Source organism: Varroa destructor, unplaced genomic scaffold (genome assembly GCF_002443255.2).
Source record: "Varroa destructor unplaced genomic scaffold, Vdes_3.0 BEIS01000001.1, whole genome shotgun sequence".
Lineage (NCBI taxonomy): Eukaryota > Metazoa > Arthropoda > Arachnida > Mesostigmata > Varroidae > Varroa > Varroa destructor.
The window spans coordinates 46340408-46365648 of NW_019211454.1; the positions used below are offsets into that span (position 1 = coordinate 46340408).

Below are 25241 nucleotides of genomic sequence, written 5' to 3' on the forward strand. Positions count from 1 at the left end.
CAGAGTTTTTGAATTGCGGAAAAGAGGGCCGGACGAGCTGACAGTCCGTCGGAAGAAGTCTTTCTCTGCCGATGACATTACCAAGGTTATCAAGGTTTGTTAGGGCCGTTGCCGCCAATCGTGGACTATTCATAAGACCCCGCCGCCGTACATCTCTAGATGTGTCAAAATGCGAGATATGTGTGACCCGTAAACCTTTCAGATTGTTTAGAATTGTGATTGGCTTACACCTGAACTTGAAAAGCGAATTTAGCAGTGTGGGTCCCCCATAGTGTACATACTCATGAATCTTGCGTGTAGAAATAATAATTATGAAAAATAATGTTAGGCCTAATCAGCACACGTCGATCCAGGAATGCCATTCTGAGACGTCTGTCATTTACCTAACGTCAGCAGGGCAAAACAATTGTACAGGCTGTATTTTACGACTTTTACGTCCGGCATCGCCGTTAGGCATTCCAGCACGAAATGAACCGTGTGTCGATGCCCGGATTCAAACTTGGAGCACAACATGTCTCTAAGATGTGACGGGAACAGGATGTTACTACTCCGTTATAGTCTACAATAAACTCTATCTAAATGGCCTGCTATAATAAAAAAAACTTTGCCATTTTTCAAATGTAATCTATATTTATTCACAGCACAATCGTTATCTAGCATCGTATAGATACACGTATTGTAAAAATCTAAAGGTATAAGAGAACCGTTTATCGTGATACCTTACAAGACCCGAGATTTTCTCATGAATTTCTATTATATAAAAGCGAAACCTGATCCATCTTACCAAAAAGAGAGTCTCACTGTTTTTCAGTATTTTTTTTTTTACGAGGCACTCAACCGCATTTTCACTGCCGCAACTTCGCTGCTTTGGCAGTTTTCTCTATCTATTTCAGCTCATTGCTGCGCCTGCAAATTTCTCTCTCTTCGTCTTTCTAACGCTCATAAGAAAGCACACAAAAAGAAGGAGAAAGCGCGATAGCGAAAAAGACAAAAGATACAAATAAGCACTGGCGTTTCAAGCCAAATAGAATCAATGGAACTCTTCATATTTCAAAGATGAACAAGCAGCCTGCGCACCCGTGTTGTCTGTTCTGGCAGTCGCGTCCGTGGGATGGTTGTTATTTTCCATGGCCGTTGCAATAGCAAAAGGAATAGTTGTTACTGATGTTGTGCGGCCTGCGTCCTGCAGTCTGTGGGCGTAATAAATCATTGAACCTGGCCTGCGCTCGCGCGCTTTATGGCTGTATACGGCGGCTTAGCCCTGCCTATCCCGTACAGCAGCGTCTGTTTAGCTTTATTATTATTATTATTATGATGGCAGAGAATTATTGAGCAGAAAGAAAAAAAAAAACGCTGTGGGACTGATTTTGTGCTGGGAAACCATTGCTTCATCAGGTTTACACAGAAATACTGCCCTTTTTTCGATAACAAGTTTGCCTAAATGAAGTTGTTTTTCGTTGAGTAAACCATTTTCAGGGGGGACTTTCTTCAGGGGGGAATAGTTTCAGTTTTCCAATCACGAGTACGTATGACACCCTAGCTAAATTTTAGAAGATAAAGTAAATCTGGCACAGCAATGAGTGATAACAAACGGAGAAAAGATAATCCCGAACGATTTCTCTAATTGACATAGCTCCGTTCGGCTGTTTCTATGAAGCCAGGTAAGGAAGGTATTTGTTGATATACAGAGAGATTATTGATGTGTGTTAATAAACAGGCGTTTAGCAAATGGAACATAATCACAACAATAGGAGTACAGCGACGTCTAGATAAAACCGCTTGGTTCAAACTTGGCTGGTGACGGAAAGGCATAGGAACGCAGCAGACGTAGCAGCGTACGTTGTTGACTGGTAGTTACCGATCGATGTTATACAACGTTCGTTCAATCGTCGCTATGTGGTACTTGTATATGGAAGACAAACTAACTGGTTGGTCGCTTTTTTTTCTTATAACGTACATGGTCACTAGAGAAGCATAGACAGAGTTAAACAACTGGCGTGTACTGTAGATCATGCGTTCGTCATTCCCTTGAGACCAAGGCAATGCGAAGGCGGTCCTCTACAGCAAATTGGAGTTGTGAGCAGTACGACCTAATACTCAAAGGCGAGTCCCGGTCCCGCATTAACAAAGAAAAAAAGAACAAGAAAAAAAAAGAGGAGGAAAGTGCTATTCTTTTATTTAGAAAAGTCATATTTTAAGGACAGACTCTTTGATATGCGCCAGAATTGAGACAAATTTCGCCAAACATGTTCCTCCCTCATAAAATATGTACCAATCGGTATTCTGCTGCAGGTCCTAATATAAACTAGAGTGAGCTCAAACTTGTTTGGCCTGAACTCAAGTGTATGTATGCTTGCTATCTCATTATGGCCGTTGAAGCTTATTACAGTCCTCGTATCCGATCGTTTGGTCAGAGCCACAACAATCTGATTATGTTGTTTCAGTAACGAAACATCGGTGTTCTTACACCGATTTTGTTATATTGTTTCAGCTATTCGACGATGTTGATTTAGACTAGTAATTCCTAGTAAACCTGTAATACTACTACTGGTTAGTCATCGTACTGTAATAATTGTCTTGTTTACTCGTTACGATGAGCTCGTTATGGTAACTTGTCACCATAATGAAGCGGCTGTTCCATTACCTTAAGGCAGGACACACTTTTTGTTTTCAGTATTTATATATTTCAGCCCTTTTAAGGACCTAAGTACTAAAGTAACATGAACAGACTGACATTTTTAGGGACTGTTTTTCTGGGAAAACATCGCACTCGAAGCTCTAGTACAACGATAGCTACACAGCAATCCCTTTCTGAGAAAGCAATTTCGTATGAAGACTGAAAAATATGACCTTTCTGCGAGTTTCTATTAAATATTTTTCATTTTCTCCATATAAGGCCGATTTTTTTTTTGGCAATGGCAGCATTTGCTCATCAAGGTAAGCCTACAATTAGATGTAGGTATAAACAAAAAGCTGGTTTTAGAATAGGTAACAGAAGAAGTATAGCTGACAATATGTCTGAGTCAGCGTTAGCGGAAATGCCAAATCTAGTTTTCACTAAAAAATTTCATCACTTTACAATCACATATATTGTGATTCTATGAATATTATATATTCTGCTTTCTGTAAGTTAGCATGCGAGCGCCATAGTGTAGCGTATGGAACAGAGGACAATTGTCTCAGGACGCCAGTTCAGGACAGACGGGCTCCATTAGAGTAGAAAAACCGTTTATCAGAGTAAAAGAGAAGCACAATTCGTAAGGCAGATGCGCTAACTGTAAGTCCATTACAGCAGTTCCGGCAAAAATCGCTTTTCTAACGAAACGCATCCTGATTCGGTAACGCTGTACTGCGAAATTCACCAGCACCAAAAAGCGATAGATAAAATAGGATGCTTTCATGAAGATTTATCTGAAACAAAAAGTGTATAATTATCGATCGTCAAAGATAGAAAATGATCGAAACGTCACATCACATTATCCATTGACCCACAAGTATCCACTGACCCAAAATCGACGGTGTGTACAAATTTAAATAATTTCGATTTTAGATTTCTACGCGAGGAGCTCGTGCGAACAGGTCGTTAAGGAAAATTGGCTTTACGGTCGCGGCGCGAAGATGGCAATTAACACGATAAGGGATTAGAAACGAGCCATAACACGATACAGTACGTTTTATTTTTGTGGTTGCCTGGAAACAGCCGTAATCCGTAAAGCCCGAGAGCTAACGGTTTGGTTCAATGTTGTAAGGAAAAAAAAATTCGCGGGATAATTCTTGCGGAAAAAGTTGCGTTTTCTCGATTGTTCATGTTGTAGGCACAAAAGTACAGCATGAGCGTAAAACGCTTAAATATAAGAGCTCCATACGTGATCGCAACGTAAATGGCCTCTTCGGAACATCGTGTGACTGGCCTAATACGACAAATCGTTAAATACGTCTCATCGTGGCTGGCCACATTGTGCTGTTCCTTGGCACTGATCATCGCGATAAATAGTGCCACGTGGTTTCTAATAAATAGAAGCTTTCACAACGATTTGAAAAATAGAAAATCTTCTTTTCAGCCATACTATAACCGATTCGTTACGGCGTTAGACGACGCTTAGAATTCGAATGGTTTTTCATCATGTACTTCTAGGAAGAAGGCTTATGGAGTTCTGTGACAGTAGACTCATCAAAAACAATTGACTTACTCGTCTGATCATAGAATATATCAAAGCAACTTGCACTTGTTACAATAAATATAGCTTCTAATCGATAACACCTCCCTGCGAGACGAATGCAAAATATGTCTAAGACGTCGCCTTGTCACAATATTAAGCGACTACTATGATAAAAATACTTTCATTTTTGTAGATAATAAAACGTTCTTCGATTTTTAAAATTGCGCGCTGTCTCTCTCTCTCTCTCATCTCCTAACCAGGTCCGCCCCAAACCCCAACGGAATCGAGACCTGTTTCTACATCTCTTTAATTCAGTTATTTGAACCTCAAATTGCCCAGGCGAGGAGATCTTACTTTCCAAGTTTGCTTCAGTTTTTGTCCTCGTGCCAGCGTCCCCCTCTGATGCTCACACGTTTCTGCATCCCCCTTGCAAGAAAGTATTCTAATCGCATGAGGCGGATATCAATACATGTAACTTTACGGTCTCCGCCTTAAAGCCAGTCGTTGGGCCCGGAGCTTTCTCGCGGAACTCGAAGACTTTCCAACGTTTGGCTGAGATCAGCTAGAACTCCAACGGGCCACGCATGTGACGAGGCCGTCGAGTACGACGAGAAACAGACGAAGGATAGAGGGATATGTATCTAGGATACCTCTTCAGCAGTACTGCCATCGTTGGCAGCACTAGCGGAGGCCAATCGCAAAAATTCTCTCTGTCGTAAGCTAGCGCAACAGCAGTAACAATTTCACCGTGGAATCTCCGCTTCGCCACAGCTGCGACCAGTCTCTACCCAACCGTCGCCGCAGACGACGGCCCGTGAAAAGGCCGATCAGGAACCAGTGAGAGCAGAGCTCGTCCCGTTTCCCGTTACCCGCATTTCCGCTCCCAGACTACTGCATCGTCTGGTAATTGGAATACTGAGCGTATAATTCCTCTCGCCGTGACATTGTTCGAACTAGCAGTGCTGCCACAATCTCCACCGTTGCGGCCACAGTCGCTGTTGCCGTTGATATCTCAACCCTCTGCCTATACCTCCTTGCCTCATAACGCGTCCGAGTAGGCGCCATCAAACCGGTTCTACGGATAGACGAACAGAAAGATCGAAACAATGTCACGATCATAATCTACAGTCATACTCTAAGTCAGAGCGTTGGCAGAAATCCACCGGTCACACGGCAAGTTGCATATGAGAGCTGGTCGGAGGTGAAGTAAAAGATGGAATCTGCTGATCGAGGGATGGACAGTGTCAGGCCTGACGCAGGAGGATCAGCAGGAAAGCGACGAGTGGATTGGGGCGACTTGGCTACCGTGGGTGCCTGATCGTGTCCAAGCGACGACTGCTGTCTTCTCATGTCGTCCGTCTTCGAAGTCGAATAAAGCCGTCAAAAAGAACCGTAGCCAAAGAGGACGAACTGAATTACTACTTGTCCGTTTCTATAACTGTCTTGGGTCAGTGTGCCTCTCTGGCTATCCGACTCAGCTATTACTATTCGTATCGCTATCTCGCTGCATCGAAGGGAATCCGGCTCACACGCCACCACGAACGTGGGAAACGCAAAAAAGAAGGGGAAACCTAGCTACCTTCTGCTGCTGCTGCTGCTACTACTACTAACTCCTATAGGACTAGCTGGTACTAAATTCACTAGAGCAGCTGTACATTTGCCGGTCGTCTGCTGGCAGCCGACCGGAGTTCCTCTATCCTAGTCGCTCCGATTTATTCGTCGGGTCGGGTAAATACTACAGGGTTAAACCGAGTACCAGTAGTCAGAGTTCTTTGACAGAGAAAACCGCGGCAGAAAGCGCGAAACAGAGGAAACGACAGACGGTCACAGAGAAATGCAGGGAGAGAACGGGATGGGGACAAAAGAGCCCTATCGAAAAAACTGCAAAGAAGAAGCGGCGGCAGCAGCAGTGGCAAGAGGCCAAGAGCGAAGAAGAGATAGTTTGCAAGAGAAAATGTGAGACAAGGGGGTCGAGCAGTGAGGACCTGAATAAAATATGAGTGGACTTTTCTTCGATGGCAGCAGCAGAGTGTTCCGGCACTCACCATTACGGCAGAGGCACACTAAGGGCCTTCTTAAGCCGCACATGCCGCCGCCACCTCTTCTCCCGCGGTCGCCTGCGCGGCTGCTCTCGGCAACCAAGTTGAAATCTCCAACTTTGCTTGAGTTCGCCCTTTCCTTTGCCCCTTACTGGCCTCGTACTCCGCTTGAGCTCTGTTTCGTTACTCGATTGTCCGCTATCCACCCTGGTTCTCTCTCACAGTTTGTGTGCGTTGCTTCTGTCGCTGCAGGCCCGTCAGATCAAGCTACCCCACGCTCCTTTTGACTATTCCCAGTGTGCACCGCGTCTTCGCTTTATGTGCCCACAATCTACTTGGGCAGACTCGTCTTGACAGAAGGGGCGGGCAGACTTGGGCCAGTCAGACCTGGCCGCATATTGGATTATTTGCGCTTCGATTTAAGCTCTTTATCAACAGTACACTAAAGAAACACCAACCAACCACTATAAGTATTACGTATGTATTATACTAGGTAGCCACAACGCGACGGTCGCTAGGTTTGATTTTACATAAGATCACAACGTGGACTGTCGACAATCTCCCATTTACAATCGAAGATCTGCCGGTTCTACCTAGGTCTCTATCGCTTTACTGTCTTTCAAGGGTCTATAAAAGATAATCCCGCGTGTTTGTAGATGTATGTTGGGACATTGTCTCCGCGGCTTACTATAATTGGCATGTTACTATCTCGCAGGGCCTTTTCTCTTCCATATGTTATCTATAGTCACATTAGTCAATAGGCAAGCGCTACTGTAAAAGATGATAAAAGAGGTCATATCCTTTGATTAAATTGTTCACCGCAGCAAAGCAGGAGCCATTAAATGTTGTCAAGGTCGAATAAGTGCCTTTGCAAACATAAGGTTGATGGATACCCACTCGCACACCCGGTGGACAATGCTTAACGTACATAGGGTTACTTACCTTCCGTATCAGGCTCAAATGAGGTCCCATGCTGTAAGAAGTGTTTGTGTACACTAACGCATCGTGTTCTCGTAGTTCTATTCGACATTCTTCGTAATTAGGAGAGAAACATAGCGGATCATTATCGTAAGAAGAACATTGTTTTCCGTCAATTTAGTTAACCTATGTTTTACGCAAGCAACCTCTAAAAGCTTAGGATCGGTAGACGATATGTCAGTAAAAATGAAATTTATTAGGTTTGATTCTAGCTAACTGTTAGCCTATCTGGCCAGTAACCTATCTAACGTAGCAGTAGGCTCAAATTGTTAAGCTAGGCCTATGGCCTAATCATTTATATAGAGCCAAACAAAGCTGAACTAAACCGAAATCCCGGCAGGACTTTATACTCATTGCGTTTTTGGCAACATAATCCATTATGACCATATGGCGCCTAAATCACAACTCGAAAAGCACCAAGTAGTGATCACTTATATTGCGTAATTCTTAGTTCATGGTTATCATTTGAGTTCTACCCGTTCACTTATAAAATATCCACCTATATCGTTACCGTGAAGTTAAAGAAGTGTCAAAAGCCTATCATTTGGCAGGACAAAGGACTACAAAGATATTTACTTCAACAGCCACATGCAGTCCAGTATTCCTACAGGCATGGGACCTAACTTTTTTGGTATAAAGTAAATATTTTGGGTACAGTTGACCTAAACAGATGATTTGCCAAGTTACTCGAAAATATAGCGTTTCAATATAGCCTTATCTAGAAGATTCGGAAACTTAATCCATGGTAACTTACATTGCTTGAACTTACATTGCTTGTACTTTTTAAATGTGAACTTGGTATCAGGGAAACTGCTTCTTGCTTTCTAAATATAATGTACATATGTAACACATCTACATTTGTTATATGTATAATTTGCTATAAATAAAGCCCAGATTTAGCCGATTTCGCTCCTTATTTAGTTAAGAATTTATTATTTGATTCTTCCAGTACTACTGATTGCTTTAAAATTACTTTGGTCGAGACATATTCCAGAAACGAACTTAAATCTAGCCAGTCTGCATCCACTCTTCCCACCCTCAATACAATCCGTGAATCCACAAGTTCATGAAGGGCCGCAATACCATGACGCGAGACCTAGGAGTTGTGTTGTGCCACTCAATATTCTTTGGAAAGCATAACTTCGCCAATACTATGACAACCGTTAGGGTATGTTTGTTCATGTGACACTGTTTCCTTGAGTCGTCTGCAAGAATCTACACTAACTATAGATACCGACGATATCATGAAGAGATTGCTTGTCGGGAAACCAGGCAATTTGCAGTGGCCTCATTTGCTATCGTTGCCAGACCCCCCTTCCCCTCCGAACCGGGCGGAACTAGAAGGAACAACCAAACCTAAACGCGCCTGAAGCTCGAGTGGCTCCACGATCCTTGTCGTTCAGACTGCATCCCAAGCACCGCGGTTCGTCCTCTCTCAGTGAGGGACCTTATTTCCTCGTCCTTTCGACAAGTGGAAATGGCGGGATTATGGAAATTGACGTCACGCAAATGGAACTCTAAGGCAACGACGAAGCTCCGATTTTGTGGGCAAACGCAGGAAGCTACCGCAAAGAGGACGAAATCACCGAAAATTACCGGGTGCCGGCTGCTGCGCCTGGGGCAGCATTCTCTAAGGGCGAAAAGCAAATTTTGCCTGCATCTACCTTCCACGAAGCGAGGCTGTTCACATGTTCCCGCAGTCAAGAAGTCCATGTCAGGGGCAATCAGGTAGGCAAGGGCATTTGTGGTAGTAGTTATGGGGGTTGGCTTGTGTTTCGAGTTGAGCGACGCAAATGAATGTAGTCAAATTTTAGATGTTGTTAAGCCAAGTTGCTATACAGAAAAAAAAAAAAAAGAGAAAATGTGTTGAAAGCTTTAGTCTATCATATATAGGATTTGCTTTATCAACTTATACAGGCCATATGCTGTCAAACCAGTTTCTACTAAATTGTCCAGGGTAAAATGTACGTCTGACGTATACATGTTAAAGGTGGTTAAGCTAACGATAACTATAAGAAAGTGAAAGAGTTAATATTATCCTTATATTGTATATCTATTGTTATCTGTAGTTTATATACATAAACGCTAATTGTACATTAGGTCGTTGCGTTAAATGACTTTGTATCTTCTCCTGTTTTACTCGGGCGTATTTTACCACGTAAACTGTCAACACAGTTTTCGCACTCGAACGTCCAACTGGTCCAGTTTTAGGCATAATGATTCCAAAGGACATATAACAGAGGAACTGGTACTCAGAAAAAAAAATGTAGTATTCGCTGACGCACGCTTAAAAAAGGTGTTTCACAGTAAATTTAGTTTTATGTAGTTGTAGCTGTGTGTTTAAAGGCAACGACCGGACCGCAACATAAAGTACACTTTTGATGTGGATAGCACTTCTGGATCAAAGTCCAAGATTTTATCCTGAGCCAACTGCAACTACTTCAGTCGTCCGATACCTTCCCCAAATAGCCTCAGTCTGCTTAAATTCACACGCATAATCGCTTTTATGGTGGTTACAGTTTTCGAAATTAACTATAGAGGTTTTTCTGTCACTTTTTTTTTTTTTAATTCCCCTTATTAACCTCCTTTCGAGTGTTTCTTAAGCTTTGGGAGAGAGTATTTACGTTTGGATGTTGAGGTTCACTCTGGAGTTCAGGGTAACATTGGCACTAGCTTTTTTGCAAGGATACAATACAAATTGCGACGTACATTTGGCACAATATCATGTCGAGGAATCCATGACTTATTGTTCCACAATTTAGGCATGTTTTAATAGATAGCATTACCCAATCTTCGCGAAAGTTCTTGTAAGTACATCCAAGTCAATAGAGTCACTCAGCATGAAACCATAAAGCACGACGCTCTGATAGTCGAAAAGTACGAGGAAACGTGTAATTTTTGATTCGGATATTCGGTCTGGGCTCGCCTTCGCAGCGATACCCCAACTATTGTAGTCTTGACTCCATGTCATACCTGTGCACGCACGTGTGGTCGTTTCTAATGACGCATCGGTTTCTCTGAGAGAATTGTCGATGGGTCTGCTTTTACTTGAAATTCATGTCCTTTGGCACAGTTTGTGTTGTGAGCCTTCTCATCTTCAATTGGCCTGTTAAAGTGGACACACGTGACTCATGTGAGGTTTCTCATTCTGCCTCAAACATGTGAGAGCTCATTCAGCGATCTTCCAGTGCGAGCTGTCCTGTCCTGTTCATCTGTGCTCACTGTAAAAGGTCACCCTGAAAGAGGATAGTCCTTAAGACTTTTTTGTAACTGTGTATACCTTTCATTTATGTGACGCCTGATTCACAAAAGCCTTCCGCAAAATTGGAATGCTTTGATTTAGCTTACAATATGCACGTTTTGTGGTATTTCATGTTAACCACGAGTTAAGTTACTCGTTTAAAGCACTTTCAAACCAAAATGCGCACCTTTAAATTACATAAAATTTGCCTGCAGAAGAGTGGGCAAACAAACGAGTGTGGTACTCCGAACGCATTCGCGCGTTCGCCTTTACTTGGCCGGGCATTCATTAAGACTTTTTTGAATTTTATTTCTGAAATTACTTCTAAAATTGAAAAAAATAAAATATGTGTGCAATATCTGGTTTGAATGTAACTCATTTTTATAATTCCCTGCGTTAATTTGTAAATATAAGCTATGTAGTAATATATTATGGCAAATTAATCATCTCTTTCTGTCATCTTTTTAAAATGCTTATCGCTGATATCGTGCTAAGGTCTGCCTTTACTCATACAGCCACACAAGAAGATTTTTGCTGACATTGGTCACAGTTCATGTCCAACTACCATAAATGTAGTAGAAGATTACCTTTACATACATTTACATAAATCAATAACATCTCTTTACTGTCTTATGGACTTACGTTAGTACATCGAATAAATGGGAGTATCGGCCTCTGCTGCCGATATATGGCTTTCTCCCTGCTTTCAAGAAATCATACTTATTTCAAATAATTTTGTAGATGAAACATCTCCAGTTCGAAAGTCGTATTTATAATCGTACTCTTAAAGGTGTTCAATTATCGTCTAGTCGTTTTAGTGTGCTCTCCCAAACTCAAAGGTACCGCGTCCTCTCTGCCGAGGAAAGCAGTCTTTTTTTATTTTTGCAGGCCAAATAATGCTCCAAATCATTGCAGCAATATAATAGATTCATTACAATAGCCACTCGCACCTAATTAATTTGAATTTGCCAAGAAATGCGAACGAATTAAATTTAATGAAGCGTACAGTTGATGATTAGCTTCATCAACTTCTTGAAACGAAGGCAGCTTAACTAAAGTAAGTGGGACCCAAAAGTGGAGATTTGGGGGCGGACAATTTGAATACCTATTTTATTTAATTTTGTACGTACACGAGTGTGCATCGTCAATAGAGGCGTCGGCAGCCATAGTGGTTAACTGAAAACATCAGCTAGCAGATCTTTACAGGTCCCCAACCAATAACGTAGGCCCATACCAGATCCACATTTTTTTACACAAATTAGCTCTGGGACTCACTTAAATACGTCGGAACGCTTGTCTTCGAGAAGATCCATTGAGAAGACATAACTGAATGATTCGGAACAATTCGTGTATAAACATTATATTCCCTCTAATAATTTTCTTTAAGGATAGTCGTAATGCATGCTCGAGGACGGGCGAAAAACATGTGTTGTGCAACGGCATTTTGTTTCTAAGAGTGACACATTACAAGGTGCATTAAACTGTGTATATAATATGTCTATGCTTTGTCTCTGATGTAGTTACACAAAGAAGTTACTAAGTTAAACAGGGTTAGTCATACTCGAATAGTACGACAGTTTTATTTGGCGCTCCTTCTTCACATCAAATATATTCCTTCTGGTAGTCTGTTGCACATATGTAGATGTTCGAACGCTATGGGGGGGATGCCTGACGAAATCACAGGTGGGATGAACGATACCGATCTCAACGATCGAATAAGATCCGAATAGATAATGTCGTCACTGGCAGATTGATAAGGATAAAAATACGTAACGGCTGTTTTGGAAATTTTCGCCAAGTTCTTTATCTACGTCATGCTACCACAAATGTAAAATGCCGTAGTAAACTGGTTCACTATCCGCATATACAAAGTGGTACATATTTACAAGAATCACAGTAGGTAAAAGTATTTTCAAAATTGCGTTCTCCGTCAGAGCAGGCACGCCTAGAGGGCAACGCTAGGTAATCGCATGAAGCTCAAAGTGCACGAAGCTCGGGCAGCATTCGGTGGCAAAATGTTTCGAGTTAAGTCTCCAATGGTGGGGAAATCTGCTATTTTCAGCGATGTTCATGGCACATTGGAACAAGCTCGTTTATATACAGGTTAGATTGCTTGGTTGCTTCTCCGCACGTTTATGAAAGAGGGCCCCCTGAAGGGGCATTGCTTCACGATACTGTCTTTCAACGATGGTCGTATGCACACAGTAACTCATGGTACTCCCTACTTTCTATCCAAAATTGGCTCAAAATTGGTCCTTGCTCAAGGCATGCGACCACTGCATCTAGCGGTGCGGATAAGCTTTCGTGGCGCCGATCCCCTGGATGCGCACACAGAGAAAACCGTCAACACGAACACACACGGAGAAGTGATGGAGAAAAATTCGACCGCTCAGTGAAGATAGCCAGATTTTATAACAATAGCCTTCCAGACACACGCGTGAAGACTTCACGTGAATGGAGCTACAGTGTGCCATGAAAAAATTCGATTGAACCCATTCATGGGTGACTGCAATATGAAGACTGGATCTGGCTGGGCCACACGATTCTGTGGTGTCACTCGATGACCCTCAATGGCTAATAGCGCTTGCATTGTGTACGGAATTTCGTCATTCATTCATAATTGAAGTTCCTATACATGTATAGTTCAGCTGGACGATCAACCCTCATCTGTGTTGCGATAACTGCGCTATTGTAATGTCTTTGCCGACTCGGAAGTGTTTGACTGCGACTTGATACGTTTTGTTACGTGAAAGATATTACGTTCATTGATTAAGCGCTACTACGGCTGACAAAGTCAGTTAAGACGATGCTTATATATCAGATGCTGCCCCATTCGTTATCCAAAGACATTAATTTGACTTTATATATATCATTAGTCTTCAGAAAGTACGTCATAATATTAGCCCGACAGAAGCGTTAAGGCTACGGGAATTCATTCGTGTGGGACTTGTGACCATACCACGGCGAAGTTTAGCTCTTTGCAGGTTTTGAAAACCTATAGCTTGGCTTACAAAGGACTGTCTGCGATCGTACAAGAAGGAGTACTCATATGACCGTACGGCGAATCACTAATTTATAGGTATATCTAAGTTGGAAGTCTAAGCTAGGAATTGACGTAACTTGTTCGTTCGTTGATGGGTCCGCACATAGTTTTGAATATGGATGTATAGATCCAACACTACAGTCATGCTTGCCTTAGCTTCGTGTATATATATAGCTTATTGTTACAGGTGTATGGAAACTTTGAGAATTTGTTAATGATTATTGAAAAAGCCGGTTTCACTCGAATCGTTGGGCGGTCAGTTCCAAGAGAGCGATCGAACTAATGAGTCAAACGATGAGACTTTCTCATCAAATTTAGCTGATTGTGGATTTACATTAAAATCTCAATGTTCACAGTGTGTGCACAGACCACAATAAAAAAAAAAAGCTATTAGGATATTATTATTATATATTTAATAGTGCGTTCTATGAGAGACTTATATAATAGTATTAATAGATTCAAAGAGCAGGTTGTGACGATTTCTGCAATACGGAAATGATCGAGAGATACATATCGGAGACAACTTGGTGACAGTAGCTGTACGGCATTATCAACGGCAGTGGTGATGCATATCATTATAGCCGTTATATTGTTGCCCCTACAGCTATAGCGATAATAGCGTATAACACTTCAGATACCGTCGTTGTCCTATAACTAAACCACGACTCTAGCAACATTCATTTTATGCGACGCATGCGTCATGCACGTATACGTCTAACGTACCTCATACCATCGTAGATCCAGCCGAATCTACATAAACAGTGCGCGTGCTGCATGTATATCTGTACGTAGAGAATAAAGATAAATATGTACAATTATCTTTAATTTCAAAAATGGGGAGCGTACGTAGCGAATGAGAATGACATAGGATTAAATGAGCGAACCGCGAAGGAAAGGGGATGGATAGTTGTGGAAAAAAAGTGTGCAAACTCAATAGTAACGAACTACATGTTGAAAACAATTGTCGCAAAATATATGAACACATCAAATGCAGTAGCATTTGTAGGTCGTTTTCTTTTTACAGGCAATGTGAAAATGTAGACTAATTGATTAAGTGAGCTTCTGCTCTCTACCAGAACGCGGTATGCACATCTTCACAAGCCGAAAAGCGCCGTTATATAAAGTTATGTGATACTATATTTATGTTTTACTTGAGATAGGCAACGACATAAATGTCGCAACCAGGTTATTTTAGTTGTCTTCGATTATACACTTAAAATGAACGTTTAACGCATGTAACTCCTTCGTGAAGCGACAGTACACTATGTATTTCTCAGAAACTAAATGCTACTACGGGAATTCGAGCTCCTCACAGGCAGCGTAACCTGACAAGGTGTCGTTTCAACATAAGTGATACTGAGATAAAGTCATGCGATCCTGTACTGAGCACGTTCATACGCCTCTAACGGAAAACCGCGAAGGTAAAAAACCTAACGTATTCACCTTGTTTACCATTTGACAGTTTCTTCAGTAATCGCAGTCTTTCATTTTCTCGGTCTCGTTCCCTCAACGAGGACACATGGTCGACTCGGTTCGAATCCGGCCATAGGCATACTTAATTCTGTGCTAGGAGAACGGTTTTAGTCCTCATTATTATTATTATCATCACTGTTATTATTATTACTACTATTATTTCCATAGCTCTCTAAAACAATGCCAAACAGCTTAAGTACCGAACGTAAAGCACGATGTACTTATTTTTATTATTGTTTCAGCAAAATGCGACCCTCTTATAAGCCCGTCTTCGTCGAGTAATGCTATTTTCTTCCGTGACAAGCACATCCATTAGAAGTGAAGTCATATTAGCATCGCCTAACAAGGCTTGCATACATAGTACCACGTAGCGCACCAAAGTGAATGGATAAAGCAAAAAGAACGCAAAAAAGTAGGCAGCTTCCATGCCATCGACAACTATGAAGACATACTATAGCTCAAGTTCAATTAGTTGCCTATTGCAATCCCAAGCCGTCGCCTCATTGCGTTCGCTACAACGTGTGCTATTAGTATACATGGAGGATGGTCATGGCTTACAGCTTCGTTGTTCAATCGAAGCGAATATACCTTTCTCATTCCAACCATGGAAAGCATAGTGGATTGGCCTCACACAAGCAACAAAGCGTTTCCGGCGAACTTTCTCTCTCTCTTTATCAGTGCCTCCTGTAAGTCCCAATAGAACATCGTGAGCTGCTCTATGCACATGCAATGGGAATAGGATTTCGAATGGGTGCACCAATGCGCCCGACCCACCTACCCCTAGGTGCCGTCTCCCCCAAGTCCAAAGAGCGAACTCAAGGTGCTTCCGAGACTTCTCGCACCTCCTTCTTTCACCATTACCATTACGGCTTTGACCAGCGCCATTCTGCTTTAGCTGCTGGCAGAGCCTTTGCGGGCGCTCGCTCCAGGCTATGTGTTGCCAATGACGCCAATGAGAATCTCCATGAGAATGGCGTCCCTTTACCCCTCCCCGCCCCATATGTGACGCCGCTGTCTCGCTGTTCTGTAGGACACACATACAGACCCCTCCTTTATCCCTACCCGACTCTCTGAGGTATCTGGAGGATCGGATCTTGTTGGCGTCGTCGTTTTTTTCTTACTTGTGCCCACCGCTGTGTCGCGTACTTGGCCTTTCCTCCTATTCGGTCTTGCATTTTCGTGGATTCACCTCTTACATTTCCTTTGGTGCGCACGCTCGTTCACGATGTTCTTCATGCAGCGAGCCCTTTCGGCTACCCCCATTCCGTCTCTCATAGCGCCCTCCGCCATTTCTTGGCCCGCACTTCCTCAGGTCCGTCGTTCCGTTTTCCCTCAGAGAGTAGCAGCAAGGGCTGGTTGATTTGCATCACAAGGATCCTCCTGCTCCCTCGTCGCCATCGTTGTCGCCGTTATCTGTCGTTCTTCTCGGTAACACTAAGCAGAGCGGAAAAAGGCTTTTAGCAGTCGGCTAGTTCATGTTTGTCAGATAGATTTCAGGAGTAAAGAGAGACGCAAAAAATATGAGGACAGCAAGTAAATTGTCGTGATGAAAAGGCGAACACAGCGACGCTTACCGATAACGCGAAAGGTGCAAGAAGCATCTTTCGAGAGGCAGGATACATAAGACGAGTGAATGAATAGCGCCTCGAGTCGAATTGCCTGGAAGAAACGCATGTATATGTAACGGCTTTTTCAGCTGACGGCAAAGCGTTTAGAGATATTGAAGCCTGAATTTTAGTAATCTCAGTATCCTGTCTACTTGGCTGGTTGAGCACCTGGGACATGAGTACCGAGCTAAAGAAGAAGGTAAGAAGAATAAGCAAAACATGTTCAAATCGTGTGAAACAGAAGAAAAGTTCAATAATAAAAGTTTTGTTCGTTAAGTGTGGTTAGGTGGTAAGAAAATAAAACCAGTCTCTATGCTGTTTTTACCTAGGACACTAAACTGCGGCCCGGCTTATAGTCCATGATCCACAATGGCATCTGAAGCACCCATTGTTAAAACCATTCTGAGCGAATTTTATTTTCAACTATGCATAAGCAGTGTTCAATAATTCGTCGAATCTTTTCACTGTTCTCGCTAGGTGTTTTTTTTGTTCCCTAGCACCTGCTACGTTGAACTCATTTACAAAGATTTCTAAACGAAGCCAACAGTTGTTACCTATTATCTATGCTTTTCTCAATCCACTTTGCTAATTATCTTTCGTGTAAAAGCTTCCTGTCCAAACCTCGAAACTCGTTTCCACCGTCCCTATATTTTTTCCTTCTCGCCTTCTTCGTCCTGCTGCATTTAAACGACACGACGCGCGTAAGAATGGTGAGCTATCTCGGGGGCACCTAAGCAGCACTAGCGATGGCGATAGGGGCGCAAGGGCTGGTGTCAGTAAGCGAGCCGCCACTGAGAGGAGGTGATAGCCACTTCGCATGAGATGGGTAGACAGAAGACTGTCTGCTCTCGGTTCCGCTCCGCCTGTGACAGCTCCTTCAGTCGCCTTTCCTCTCGGCTGCTGCTGTTGATGCTTCTACGTTTTCTCGCTGACGACGGCAGCGGTGGTGGTGGCGTGCCAGTGCTAAGGCTTGTCGCTCAGCCTTCGCCGCCGTCCTGACCATCGTCCTCGTTGTTTAGTCAGGAGGAGACAAGAAGGCGGATCCTAATTACGGCTCGCCGTCCGTCGCGGTTCGCTTGTGCCGGCCCCACCGGCGTTTTAAGCCTCCTGTCTCTCCTGTAAGTTACGTGTGGTCTCGAGAAAGAGGCATGAGCTGCAGTGGCTGTAAGAGAGCGAGCCACAAGGAACTATCGAACAGCGAAAAACGGATCCCAGTTCTTTCTTCGAAGGAAGCAGTTCGCGTCCGTTGTTGCGTTAGAAAGCGGGCGGACAACCGAGGCGGCAGGCCGGTAGGCATCAGAATCGATGCCAATAGGACCATGTTCGCTGCACATACAGACGGGAAAACCTTCCGTTCAGCTTGCCGTCGGAACCGAACCTTGTGGTTTGGCTTACACTACTTCGATCAAGAAGCAGCATTAGGGTAGGGCTGTCAAGTCAAGGTTCCCGTGGTCCTCAATTCTTATCGCACTATCTCTCTCCGAAGCATTGGAACTATAGAAATAGTGTTGTTGGCTGCTAGTCTGGCAGCATATAGGTTGAAGTCTCTTAACAAAAAAGGACCCAGACCTTTGCTACGGCGACGGTAGTATGCTGTATAGGTTTTATTTCATTCGAACAAAAAGAAAGTCATGCGAGACGATTTCCGCCTACTTCCCGCCGGAGGCTATCGATAACCAATTCTACATCACGGCATATTACTGCTTAGTGGCCACGCTTCACCGAGGACCACCAGCAATAAAGCCTAGCGCCATTTATTAAATCAGCATAATTGAATACGCGTAACTTAATAGATCTTGGTAATCTGTTATCTGTCTTTTGTATCAGTATAAAGATAATTTCATTTTTTTGCCCAAGTGATGAGAATCATACTTGTATAATAACATACTAGGTCAACTTAAAATACAAAGAGGTAATTTGCATAGAAAGAGAGTAGAATACAGCAGCTTTATAATTACAATTTATCAACTATTTTTTATCATTACTTTTCTGAATCTTTGCCAAGTAAAAAAATAGTAGGATGCTTTGAGGACAAGAAATTTGCTTATCCTGAAACACTCGGAAATTGTAGTTGTATTTAAGATATCTTCGTACCTATATTAGCTTATGGTTGTAAGTTCTTAACAAAATAAAGCTAGGAAAACTTTACTCCTTTGAATATTACACTTCTAGGTTGAAATTATAAACCTGAATGGCACTTGCTTAGCCGCTTTTATATTTTTTAGGTATAGTAGCCACAAGTTACAACGATACGCGAACTGACGAGTGATTGGGCTTATGTAAAGATTTACATAAAAGAGTGTTTTTTTTTCCTTAGTAAAACGATACGATAATATGGAAAATGTCTGGCTTGCGCTGACTGAATAATTTACGTTATATGCTCACCAAATTTAAAATCCTGTGAGTACTTGGCTTTAGGGCCTTTAATACTATCCGTGAAAGTGTCCTATACGTAATTATGCACATACTCACACATGTACACATCTTTCGTGTTATCAGGCTAGATATTAATATAACGATTACATTAGTCGTAAATAGTCGCTAGAACATTCGTCGACATGTTACTAACAGTGCCCATGTATTATAATTATTGCGGAAATGTGTTGCAGCAAAACATTTGGGTCAGATGTGTGTAATATACATGTGCAAGGCACGGCACCCAAGTTAGGGCAAACTTTAACAGGCTGTCCGATCTGACAAGTATACGTTAACCCGCCATTTTTGGCATTAAAAGGATTTTCTTTTAGAATAAGAAGGAATAGAACTCGTCGTACGAAAAATAATGGATAATAATGAGAAGTTGGGTAATCCTTCGCATTAGATGAGCTGTAGCTAAACTAAAAAAACCCGAAATCGACGACCTACGATATCGTCAGTTTTCACGCGATTTTTGAAAAATCCGAGAAAGAACAAACCGGAATATCCTCAGTAGGTGTTATATTCTCAGAAATTAATAAGAATGGTTCAAAAAGCTATATTTGGAATACCTGGGGGTTTTCGGGGGGATGGCAACTGTTAGCCGAATCGTTCATACAAGCCTCAAAGATTTGTTTTTCAGACATTTTTCACATTTTAGATTTTTTTGGCCATTTTGGGCCCTTCCTTTTTGGGCTCCTTTGGCCTGCTATCAGGCCAAAATTGAGTTCCGTTAGAACTGGTTGCATATTTGAGTGCAACTGCAACGAATTTTTACTTACCGACACAGGGTTACTATGAATTTTTTTTGCATATTAAGGAAGGCGTATTTTAAAAATTATTGCAGAGTATTTTAGACCCCATATCGATATATATATTATCGCCATGAGTGCTTATCATGCTTAATGCACAAACGCCCGTTACTAACAAAATTTCTAGAACATATTCATATATTTAAAATGGTTGCTTTTTACTTTGAAAATCGAGAAAAAGAAACAAAGCATAAAAACTTGAACGCACCCTACTTTCCCTATATATTCGGTGCCCCACAACTTGAATGTTTAAAGCTTTAGATTTATATAACGTTTCCTCTTATTTCAGATATTCGAAATTATGCTCAATGCACTGCTGATAACGCTGGATTAAATTTCAGCAACCCTTCATTTGGTGTTGTGCCATACTTTTACTCAATTGCGAATGATGAACTTTAACTATTACGATGACAGTTTACAGGTGGTCCATCCGGTTCGAAATAAAATTGGGTATTTTCACCGAAATTCTCCTAAGTAGATTGGTGCACTAAATTCAAAAATAAATATAAGTATATATATAGATAGTGTCGGCCTTTTTCCGGACACCTTAGATTTAGATTAGACACTTGAATGATCTGCCTAACCATCATGAGAAATGGGAGACGCAGATTATTCTAATTCAGTTAACGTATATCTTAACTGAAATGCATTGTTACCTTGTTCAACGGCTACGTTACAATGGTGATGAGATAGAGGCAAAATGATAATATCTGTAGGATAATGAATCCAAATATCAATCAATCTCCTCAACCACTTTGCTGCTGTTTTTCCCCCGATCTGCAAAGATGCCTGAAAATGTGCAGTATAAAAAAATCATAGCTATTTTTTTTATCATTCAGACCTTTTCAAAGATCCTGCCAAAGCAGGTCAGTCAATAACCTTCTGTATTATTTATTTATCAAATCATTGATAGATTGTTCATCGCTAATATTCACGCTTATTTTACAACATAGATATCGTCAAAAAACGAATAAAAAATTACCGCATATTGAGTCTTCATCTGCTGACGCAAGTTACCATTAGACAGCTCGCTACTATGATATCACTATTACCCTCCTTTTCAGCGATGCCAATACCGCACTCCGGCCTCAGCGTATGGCAGTACAGATACGTCATGCCCAAATAAGTAAAATTAGCTAGACATGTATCCTAGCTGCTATGGCCAGCTTTAGGCTCACTGATGACTGCCCGGCCAGTCATATTATTCTTACAACCATACGGCCGCTCGAGGATTTCCTTGGTACACGTCCGTGGTAACGATAGCATCATCATCACCAGCAGGATGTGCGTAAATCACAAAATTCGTGAAAGTTTTATGTTGTGTTTACTTGGTTGACTCTCTTCCACCGGGGCCATAAAGCCATTAGCGAACTGGCGACTGGGAGCAAGAAGGCCAAGTAGATGGTAGTGCGTAGTGGAAAAAGGAAGAAGTAACTCGGCGATTATGCTTCTGTGATGGAAGAAACCCGGAGTGGGTGGGGTTTCAGCCTTTAATCTCTCCTTCGTCTGCGATCGCTGGCGCGACGGCAGGGCACTGCATCTGCTAGCTTGTTGACGCTCTACCACAGCCGCGTTTAGTTACTCCTAGGAGAGGACAGAAATGGATCTGCAGACGGCAGTTGCGCGCAGACATCGTCGTCGCACGAGAGAAGCAATTACATCAACAGCATAAATTACTACGTCCAGCAATGGACACAGTTACTGCTGCTGCTACACTCAAAGAGTTGCTACTGGTTTAGCTGGCCCCAAGGAACAGCCACAATAAAGACGACAACGACGTGCTTGAAGAACGGTGTTCGTGCCTACCTGCTGCCTACCGCCGATAATATGCTTTCCATCGCAGAAGTGACCACAGCGGCAGTGATATCGCCTCCGTCGACGATGTTGACTTACAGCCGTCCTAGACAGATCAATATATGGTACACTTACGTATGAGTGTGATAAGTACGGTAAGCCTGCTTAGCGTCTCTGTAGCCTAAGCGGCATGGATGAAATGTGTCTCATCCATAGCAGGCCATGAAAACGCATAATTCTGCACTTAGTTAACAGACTGAACCGCCCAGCAGACTGGCGAAATGAGCTTGTGTCTCGAGGAGATGCAACACTTTTCTAATTTATTGATCTCAGCGCCAGTGGGATAACTTCGTATTTGAGGCACGAAAGCAAAGGAGGGAAAGCAGGGAAGATATCTTTGTTAGAAAGATAATATAAGGTAGTATCTGTAAGCACCAATGAGATATGGTTTCGCAATACAGATGGCTACGAAAAACTAGCTAAGAATTTCAGTGTTAAAGAAAAATGTTCATCAAATTAGCTAGTATTATAGTTCTTCAAATTTGTGACGAGAATCTTACGGAACGGCGTGAGATTGCAAAGTGAAGAAAAGAGGTTAATGTTCAGATGCTTAGACATTCTGCAAACTATATATATATATGATATAATTACCCCGGATAAATGTAAACTAATAAAAGATCCTTTATCCTTCATAGCTGTATTGGTAGATTAACTGATGGTCAACATACGGGCTAATTTCGTTAACTTTTTTGACCTAAGACTTTAAAAGTTTACGCTGTTACTGTTCTTTATCGAACTTCGTGCTAACTTGTATTGCTCTAATTACAGAATAAGTTAAAATATGTCACTTTACAGATAATGAAATATTATGTGAATACTAGTAGCACCCAATGATAGGAAATTCGTTCATATAGCCCTTGTAACAGTCGAATTGCAGCCATTTCGGCTAGTGACTAACTTTGAACTAGCTCAAGTCGACCCCGACGTGACCAAGATGCATGGTTTTTTTACGAACAACCGAAAGGCTCATCCTGTCTTTCCGCTATGACAAGAATGATAGCAGAAGAACAGAGAAATCAAAAGCCAAACTCATATATATATACATATATGTATGCTCTCCCTTACTCTCTTTTTGCCCTCAGGCATAGGGTGAAATGGGATAAAGAGAGGGAGAAGGATATCGATCGTGCCATCACGACTAAAGCCCTTTCGTTGCCCCTATCGCAAAAAACTATCTCTACGTTATAGACAGACAAGTTCCTGACTGATCCACTGGCCCAATACTGTTTCAGCTGTCCACTTCGAACAAGTTCGCACAACAGCGGGTCACGATGGTCGTGGCCACGAAAGGCATAATAAGAGACGGAGAGAGGTCTCAATGGCCTATAAACATTTGATGCGCGCTATGTCTCTTTCTGCCTTTGTTTCTAGTTACGATAGGTCTCATTGCCCGAACTTATGGAGGCGTTCGTTTGCAGTTGCTCTCTCGCTCACGCGCCAACTTTATTCTGAGACAAAGACATTGAGCTGCAACAAACAAATTATTCCCTTTACAAATCTATTAATAATTGTAGTTAGTTGCTTCCCGTACAATCAAGATATGTAATGTTATTTTTCGTAAGAAGGTTCCTTGCATTTTGTTATAATGGACAGTTCTTTTTTTAGGGTAAAATAGTGTTATTGGAAGTAAATTAAATGTGTGTTCTATAATCTCTTAAATTAAATAGTACAGTAGTACCTTCAGATATCCATCGTGTTTTGACTGCTAAAAATAATCCTGTAATCGAGGTATAAGGGGACTACTTTCAAATAATAAGAACTACCCAGTGATACATTTGAGTCAACCACATACATGCTCTTCTTCACAATATAGAAATCGAAGTCCCTATGTCGACCTAGATCGTTTCGTCTTTTAGCTAAACCTTTTAGCCAAGCACGTTATTATGATTTCCTGCTTTTTTTTTCGTAATAAAATTATTTCCTTCACCTTTCAAGGCTTTGTGACTATGAAGCGAACTATGAACCGCAACACTGGCGCTGATCAGTAATGTTAGCTCTTCAGCATCTTCTTAGTTCTGACTTTTAGCTTGGTATTTGTTCTTAACGATTTATTCTAATAATTGCTGTTTTAAAGAAGGTCAAAAAAAGCCAATAGTAAGCGGCTTTCACTGAGATTTGCTCTTGGCTCATTTTTGGCCCTTGACAGAGTTATCCTACGAACCAGTGTTTCCTTTCCTTCCTACTAAGATCTGCTCTATTTCTGTCCGAGTTACCTTCGATTCATCCCTTGCTAAATTTTTCGCTTTCTTGTTACTTGGATTCGCTCGCTGGTGTCCTACTGGCTAGCCGATTCGTCCGTGCTGGTTGCTTGTGCTTTCCCCTATACTAGAGACTGGTTTAAAAAGGGTCTGGATGATGCCGTACCGCCGGATGGAGGCTAGCTTATGAGTTGGGCGTCGTTTCGGGTAATTCTAATGGCATTGCGGGCCATCGATGGGAGCAGGCGGCCGTCTGCAGCCGCCGGATAGAAAATATCTCTTCAATGCTTTCCCATGCCCTCTCCTTGCCAATCCCCCCCCCCCCCCATTTTCCACCCGATTCATGAGTAGCCTCATATTCTCTATCCCCCGTGTCTCTATCGGCCGGCCTGCTCCGATGACGATACCTACAAGAGCGGCCGCAGCAGAAGCAGCACCAACAGCAATCGCGGTGGATGGAAGAGGAACCATCGAAATGGAACGACTTAAAGGACGAACCTGGAACCCATTTCTCTCGTGCTCTTGTCGTCTCACTTCTCGGACCGACCCGTACCTGGAACATGGAAGATGGGCGACTGGCGAAGCCCGCACTGCTCCGTTCGTTTGGAGCTGCTTCCTGACCGCTCCTAACTCAGTCGCTCCGTCGCTAGCTAGGAGACTGCCTGCCTGCCGAGCCATGGTGGATGTAGAAACAGCATAGCCGCGGGCCATTCTCGCGAACATGATATGGGGGTACATGGCCAGGCCACCAGTCAGGTGCCCTCACGGCTGCCCGAATCTCAGAGCAAGAGGACGACATCGATGCTGATCTGCCGGTAGAACGCAGAAGTACTGGCGAGAAAAGCGAAGAAAGATCCAACCGAGACGGAACTGTAGGGGGTTGGTTAGTGAAGGTAGATGGGCCTTGGTCGGTAGTGCGGGTGGGGTAATGGCACTGGGGCACTAAGAGAAGGCGCTTTCTTTTTCGAAGACTGCCGTCCTCTGGACGGCGGCGGCGGTAGTGCAGCAGCAGCAGCTTTAGCTTCAAACTCGGCATACCGAAAAGATTTCTGCGCGTCCCTCCGCGTAAGCGAACCAACGAAAGCCTGCAAGCGTCCGTTGTCGCCGCTAGTTTGAGGACGCACGGTGATATTTGGTCCTGAGTGAGCAGATAGAAGCATGCGGCGTACGTGTGTGTCAGTTTGGATGTGTACGAGTGCGTGTATACGTGTGTCTGCCGTATTCCGGGTGTCCGTTTGTCTATGGGCCTGTGTGTTTATACCAATGCTGGAGAAACGATTCCAAGATTTCACCTTGCAGACGTCTCCGAAGATCCCTTGTGTTGCTGCCGCTGCTGCTGCCTAATGAACTCCACCTTTCATATATCCTGTACATACATAGACAGATAATTTGATTCCTCAGCATAAAAGCATATCCCGTTC

At 42.6% G+C, this 25241-nt stretch overlaps 1 long non-coding RNA gene across 7 annotated transcripts in view; it reads right to left on the reverse strand.

The window, feature by feature from the left end:
- Nucleotides 1-610: 610 nt before the first annotated feature.
- Nucleotides 611-25241, reverse strand: part of LOC111255331 (uncharacterized) — a 98597-nt gene continuing 73966 nt past the window's right edge. For 3 of the 7 annotated variants that reach the window (XR_015322074.1, XR_015322088.1, XR_015322080.1), the window contains 4 exons: nt 16509-16593; nt 16056-16368; nt 10151-10413; nt 611-9010 (listed from right to left, as the gene is read on the reverse strand). This is a non-coding gene — a long non-coding RNA (uncharacterized LOC111255331). Of the gene's footprint in view, nt 9011-10150; nt 10414-16055; nt 16369-16508; nt 16594-20424; nt 20558-20750; nt 21669-25241 lie in introns of all 7 variants that reach the window. The other 4 variants (XR_015322073.1, XR_015322084.1, XR_015322069.1 and 1 more) reach the window with 3 other exon arrangements.